The following is a 7291-nucleotide window of genomic DNA, read 5'->3' as shown; positions in this document are numbered from 1 at the left end:
TCTGGGGACAGCTGGACTGCCTGCTTTCAGACCCTGACTCTGATACCCCTGCAACCCCCAGAATAAGAGGGATTCAGGATTGTTGTAGTACAAGAATTCAGAGGAAGATATGAGTCACCTAGGGAACCTCTCCCTGTTTTCCTCCCTGATTCCCATTCTCTCCTCCTCATTCCCCTAGCCAGTCTTTCCTTTCCATTCCCTTCTTCTTAATTTCCTGACACTCTGTGCCCCCTTTCCCTCATCCCTTCTTCCCCTCTTCCTTCCCACCCTTCTCATGCCCCTAGACTGTATAAAAAAGGAATATAAAGCCCATATTCCTTCCTCCCTCTTGAATTTAGAGATGGGTGGAGGGCGACAAAATCAGCAAATTAGAAGCACATCCAAGGAGAGTTAGATCCTGAGTGCAAGGGAGGGACTATGGCAGATGGAAATCCCTGGTAAAGAGAAGGAAGGGATCTCTGGGGCTAGGGAGTCCAACCAAAGAGGAATGAAAAGCCTGAGAAACAGAGTTTCTGGGTAATTAATAATCAATTTATTAATTAGGGCAACAAATAACAAATTGATGGTCAGTGGTTCCTCTCAGTAAGCAAAGGCAAAAAACCATGGGGATCCCTGAATGCTTAAATAGCTTTGGAAGATGGCATGCCTCTGACTAGTGAAAATCAAGCTTGATTGGTGAACAATTGTTCGTGTTGTTTGTCCTTCATCCAGAAAAGAACCATGACATCAGGGTGATATCATGACTTGCAGTGAATTGGATTTAAGTGGGGGAGCGCTGTGCAAGGTCACCAGCCTCATTCTCTCTTCCAGAACCATCTGGGTCCAAAGCAAAATATGTATCAGGATGACTGGAGATGACCCCAGATGTTTAAAGCAATTGGGGTTAACTGACTTGTCCAAGGTCACGTAGCTAGTAAGTGTCTGAGGTGAGATTTGTACTCAGGTCCTCCTGACTCCAGGGTCAGTGCTCTATCCACTGTGTCACCTAGCTGACTGGAAAACAATTAATGAGGAGGTACATGGAAAGCCTTCAGCTCCTCCTGCTGAGAACTTGTCTTGACCACTCTAGCTGGTTTTTTCCTTCATGAGCTGGGTTCCTCTAAACTCTAAAGGAGGGGTACAAGGACAGGGGCTTAATGCTTTGGGGCTGGAACTCACCTAGATTAGATTCTGTTTGCACTCCTCACAGAAGAAAGTTCTCTTGGTTGGGTAGGATCCCATCCCAGATGGAGGATGTTGGTCTTGGAGGATTTGGGCAATCTCACCTATTAGCAATGTCCTTCAAAGACTGACTGGGATACAGAGACTAGTTCCTGAATGAGGAAATCAAAGGAAAAAACCTGTAATCCTAATTAAATAATCACTTATTAACATAACAGAAAAACAATTACTTCTCTCAAATTGCTTCATTTTGTTGTTGTCCAGTTGTTTCAGTCATGTCTGACTCTTCATGATCCCATTTGGGGTTTTCCTGATAGAGATACTGGAACAGTTTGCCATTTCCTTCTCCACCTCATTTTACAGATAAGTAAATTGGGGCAAACAGGGTGAAGTGACTTGCCCAGTGTCATATAGTTAATAAGTTTCTGAGGCTGGATTTAAGTTCAGGAAGATAAGTCTTCCTGACTGTGGGTCTGGCACTCTATCAACTGTGCCACCTAGTTGTCCAATCATTTCATTTTACAGAAGAAACTGAAGTAAACAGGGTTAAGTGACTTGGTCAAGGTCACACAACCAGTAATTGTCTGAGGTTGGATCTGAACTTAGGTCTAGGTCTGGTGCTCTATTCTTTGTACCTCTCAGGTGCCTTCCTGACACCCAGTAGGTGCTTAATAAATGCTTGTTGATTTTCCTTACCTCTGTGAGGACAAGCTTTCTTATACCTGAAGCAAAGGGGGCAAATTAGAAATTAGAGATTCTTAACTGTTATTTTGGGGAGCAGGCATGGATGCTTTTGGCAGTTCAGTGATGTCTCTGACTCCTTGCAGAACCATGATTTAAATGCATAAAATAAAAGAGAGAAGGAAAGAAGCACTTTTTAATGCATAGTTTGTGCCAAGCACTGTGCTAAGTACTTGGCTTCATTTTATATTTACTGTATTTCAGTGCCTCCTTTCTTCACCTCCCTGGCAATAAACACTTGTTACTATTTTAGGTGGAACAGGTTTAATGAACAACCAGGCCAGATGAGGCAAGAATTCCCTGGCAGACTCACCTTGCAGATTTCCCTGCCTTGTACTCTCTCCATAGCCTCAGGTTCAGATCAGGTTTCTGGGAGACAACCCTGCAATATCACCTGGAGAGGGGGGGCGGCTAAGTGGCACAGTGGATAAAGCACCGGCCCTGGATTCAGGAGGACCTGAGTTCAAATCCGGCTTCAGACATTTGACACTTACTAGCTGTGCGACTCTGGGCAAGCCACTTAACCCCCATTGCCCCGCGGAAAAAAAAAAAAATCTAAAAAAAAAAAATAATAATATACCAGTAAAGGATTGACCATGCATGTTTCTCCCTAGCTTCTTGTGGTCTCAGGTCTCATGGTAGAGAAGGCAGGGAGAGAACTTCAGCATACCAGTTAGTGTCAGCAGGAGAAAAGTCCCAGAATACCTAGATGAGCTAGAAGACCCTGAGACCTTCTGGCCTCGTCCAAGTTTTTTTTTTTTTTCTTCCAAGGGTTTTTATCCTCTTTTGATAGAGTTTGGTCATTACACATTGATCAAAGCTAATTGGTTAACATTATTCAATTCCATTGGTTAACATGACTTGAGGGTGGTCTCCATTAAAATGAACTCTATAGATGACATCAGGGAAAAGTATGCAAAAGACTCTCAAACAAGTTGCTTAATGAAATGTCCATTATCTAGGTGTATTTTGATCCTATAATTTCTTCACTGAGCTAGACCAAAGAATCTATCTCCATTCCTTTTGTTCCCTTGGGTTTGTTCAAGATGAGATTTGATGAAGTTTCTCAAGGAGAACTGGACTTTCTGGAGTGGAGAGGAGAAAGGACTAAGAAAGTGATCTCTGGGTCCCCCAAGAAATCCATTATTAATAAACATTTTCTCATATCATATACCCCAATATAGCCCACCTCCCATTTGATTAATCAATCAAAGGTGATTAGGCATCCCTCAGAAACACCTCCTCTTCCAAGGGCATATAAACTGTGACCCTACCTTCCTTCCTTGGATTTTTCTCAGGTCAAGGAGAACTGGACTTTCTGGAGTGTGGGGGAGAAAGGACTGAAAAACTGATCTCTGGATCCCCTCCAAGAAAATTTTTATTGATAGTTATTTTCTCACACCTTGCTATGGAGAGATACCTGAATTGACTTTAGATGTTTTCATCACATATACCCTCCCTCTGTACTACATGAACCTTCCATTTCTTGCCCCAGGACAGTATTCAACACCATCACTGGTTCTAGAAATCATGGATTAATAAACTACTCTATAGTTCTACTCATCACGGCCATGACTCCAAACCAGAACATGGAGAACCATGGCCATCATCCCCTATATATGTAATTTGTTATGTTAAAATGTAAGTTATTTGAGGCTAGAGACCATATCTCCCTCTAGCTTTTGTTGAAGAGTAGGTGCCTAATACATATTTTCCCACTTCATTCATTCATTCTGTGAGAAAGCAATATTCCTCTCATAATTAATAACTCATTACCATATTAGTACCAAGGGTTTTTCCCTTTTTCTACTTCCTCATCCAGAAACAAATCAGTGGGGGAATTTATCTTAAAGTGTTGTGGAAATGTAGTGGGACACCAAGAAATCTAAAGATTATAATCCCCAAGGAATTACTTTCCCAAGGGAAAAACAGCTCTGCCTCCCACCTCAGGAATAAGGTATGGCCAAGTAGGATCCTGGAATGCTGATAAGCAATACCAAGGTCTGTAAGATGATATACAAGATATGTTATGTAGGCTTCATATCTTATTGGTGCCCCATTATTCAAAAATTCCCTCCAAGTTGTTTGGTGCTTTCCAGAAGATTGCATTTCCCTCCCAGCTCTTTTGTAATTTCCTCCCCTTTCTTTGTTTGTAAACATACAAAAAGACCCGGTCTTCTCTTATCCAGGGGGACAGGCTCCATAGTAATTCTGTCTCCTGGCCATAGATTACTCTCTCCTAATAAATCTTTTTATTTTACGAGATTCATGATGCACTTCCACTTCTTTGGGTGAGCTACCTCCAACCCATGCCCCATCCAGGTTGCAAGTCCTCCCAACAAAAGATTTTTCCAGGTCAAGATATAATCAGACAGTAAAAAAAATTCGAAATTTCAGCTAATGGGTATATTCCTTTTCATTGTGTTTGCTCAGACAGGTCCTCAGAAAATGTTGATTCTCCCTATTTTCAAGACAGGTGATATGGAAGTTGATGTCTCTTTGACCAAGATTTGAGTGATATGTCATATGCCCCAAGATAGCTCCCCTCCTATTTGATTAACCAATTAGAGGTGATTACGCATCTCTCAGGAACATCTCCTTTCCCAAGGATATAAGCTGAGGCCCCACCACCATTAGGAGCCTTTGGTCTGAGAAAGAGAGCCACATGACTATCCTTTAATTAGCAACCTACTGGCCTTATCTTTTTTTAATAATAAAAATTTTATTTAAAGCTTTGAGTTCAAAATTTTACCCCTCCTCCTTCCTCTTTCTCCTTCCCTGAGGTGCTAAGCATTCAGATATGGGTTATGCATGTGAAATTATGTAAAACATTACTATATTAGTCATTTTGTATAAGAAAACTTGAATAAAAGTAAAAAATGAAAGAAAGTAAAAAATAGCACACTTCAGTCTGTGTTTGATAAATGTCAGTTCTTTCTTTGGAGGTGGATAGTATGCCTCATCAATAGTCCTTTGGGATTGTCCTGGATCATTGCATTGTTGAGAATAGTCAAGTCATTAACAGTTCTTCATCAAACAATATTGCTGTCTTTGTGAACAATGTTTGCTTGGTTCTGCTCTCTTCACTTTACATCATTTCATTTAAGTCTTTCCAAGCCTTTCTGAAGTCATCCTGCTTGTTGTTTCTTATAACACAATAATATTCCATCATCATCATATACCACAGTTTGTTTAGCCATTCCCCAATTGATGGGCATTCATTTGATTTCCAATTGTTAGCACCAAAAAAAGAGCTGATAGAAATATTTTTGTACAAATAGGTATTTTTCTCTTTTAGGGGATGTCTTTGGGATGTAAACCTAGCATTGGTGACATGGGGCTTAGGACAGGACAGACATATGGAGGAGTCAAGGCATTATTAAAGTTTAAACTGGCCTGCTAGATATCAGGAGGGACACACCTAAGAAGTCAGGGGAGATAAAATTCTGTAGTAGATAAGTCCATTAGGCATGGCTACTACTTGAGTGGCACCTGGGGACAGAGAACTCCAGAAGTCAAGACCACCACAACTTTTCCCACCCCACTCCAAAAGGAACTTTCTATTGTCAGATGGTCATCCCATCTATCCTCTACAAAAGCTTTGGCCTTTCTTCTGTTCTTGGAGGAGAATGTTTCTAAGCCATCTCTTTCCCTTGAGACTGTCTTCGACTTCCCTCAGTCACTTTCTCTTTTGTTGCTAGTCCCAAATAAAAGTCCCAAATAAAAGACCATTTTATTGTAATTGGACTGTGTGCTAGAGTTGTAATTCTTTACAGAGGAATACCTAAGGACCCCCACCACCTATTTCCCCATGACAGTGGTATTTCTGGGTCAAAGGGTATTCACAGTTCTATAGCCCTTTGGGCATAGTTCCAAATTGCTTTCCAGAATGGTTGGATCAGTTCACAACTCCACCAACAATGGATTCTGCTGCTTCATTACTAAAATGATTAAATTACCCTGAAACTATGTCTCTCAAACTTTTTTAATCATCACAGTTTTGGCGAAGTGTGAAGGGATACTTGAGGTATACTTGAGACAACTCTGACTCTGAGACAACCAGTCTACCAGGAAATGTTCTTTCCTTCCAGCTCTCAACAGGTGAAACTGCCACCTAGGAAAAGGGCCTTTCCTGGGAAGTTGCAAGTTGAGATTTTTACTCTCTCCTTGTGAGGGAAAACAAATCTCTTCTCAATAATTCTCTGGAACTCAGCAGTGATATGACAAAGGCTTATTTATTTCCTTCTCACAAGAAAGGGGTACCCTAGTGTGCAGCTAGTGGGTGCAAAGTATGGGGGCTCGCAGGCCCCATTTTAAACCTTAGTCCCTAATGCAAATGGACCCTCCCCTTTTTTTTATCATTGGTCCGATTACTCAAGAGTTACAATCTATGTGCAAAAACTAGATAATCAGAACAGGGTATTCCCATACTTAATTTCCATAATCGTTCTTTGAGTTCTTAGCCAATGGGGGGAGGTGATACAGGGACAATTCTTCAATCCTTCCTTATATGGACACAACTCAGGAGCAGACCTTATTGAGAACAACTCAGAGCTCCTTGAACCATGTGATTTTGCTAGCCAGAGTGGGAGGAGGAGATCTGAGACCTTTGTCCTAAAAATAGGTCAGGAGGAGTATGATTGACTATTATATCCTCATTGAGAGGAGACAATTAGCCATTTTCTCACACTCCTCAACCTGAAATTTCTTTTTTTTTTTGGTTTGTTTTTTGTTTTGTTTTGTTTTTTTGGGGATGGAGGAGGGGCTTTGCTTTATTGATTCATGGGCCCTTCATTGAATCCCCTTTGGGCTTGAGCAAATTTTGCAGTTTCTTTTCCTCCTCTTGCCTTTTTTCCTGCTGCTTTTGCTTCCACATCTTCAATCCTGCATCCATTTCCTGGGATAGCAGCATGACTCTTCTCGCAAACTTTTCCCTCTGTGCTTTCTGTTGCAGCTGCCCTTTCATTGGGGGAGCACATCTACCATCTGCATAGGACCAGTCCGGCAGCTCCATGAGAGGCCCATAGCCAGAGAGGCTGGCGGCCAAGCTCTGCTAGGTGGGCCACGTGCTGCCAGCCTGGCTCGCAATGCTCAAATGTAGCCGCCGCACACCCAACCACGTAACAGCCAGCCCAGCCATGCCAAGGGAAGGGTCAACCTGAAATTTCTGATCTTACCCTTCAATTACCTCTGGATAAGCATATATGTGTCTATATGTCTGTTCTTAGTGTTTGTGCTGCAGCTTCCCCCCCCCCCCCCCAATTTTCACTCTTACAGGGAGGAAATCATCAGGTAGATGTATCTACTTGAAAGAGATCCTCTGAAATAAGCTATTGCAGGATGAGAGAAAAAACCTGTGCACACAGTAAAGGGGCACCTGGGAAATTAG

General features: G+C 41.9%; 1 pseudogene; it reads right to left on the bottom strand.

Annotated features, from left to right (window-relative positions):
- Positions 1–6682: 6682 nt before the first annotated feature.
- Positions 6683–7042, bottom strand: LOC122745422 (annotated as a pseudogene).
- Positions 7043–7291: the final 249 nt, after the last annotated feature.

The sequence above is a fragment of the Dromiciops gliroides genome, chromosome 3 (genome assembly GCF_019393635.1).
Source record: "Dromiciops gliroides isolate mDroGli1 chromosome 3, mDroGli1.pri, whole genome shotgun sequence".
Lineage (NCBI taxonomy): Eukaryota > Metazoa > Chordata > Mammalia > Microbiotheria > Microbiotheriidae > Dromiciops > Dromiciops gliroides.
Note: the sequence above shows the minus strand (reverse complement) of the source record. Positions and strands in the feature narration are given on the sequence as shown.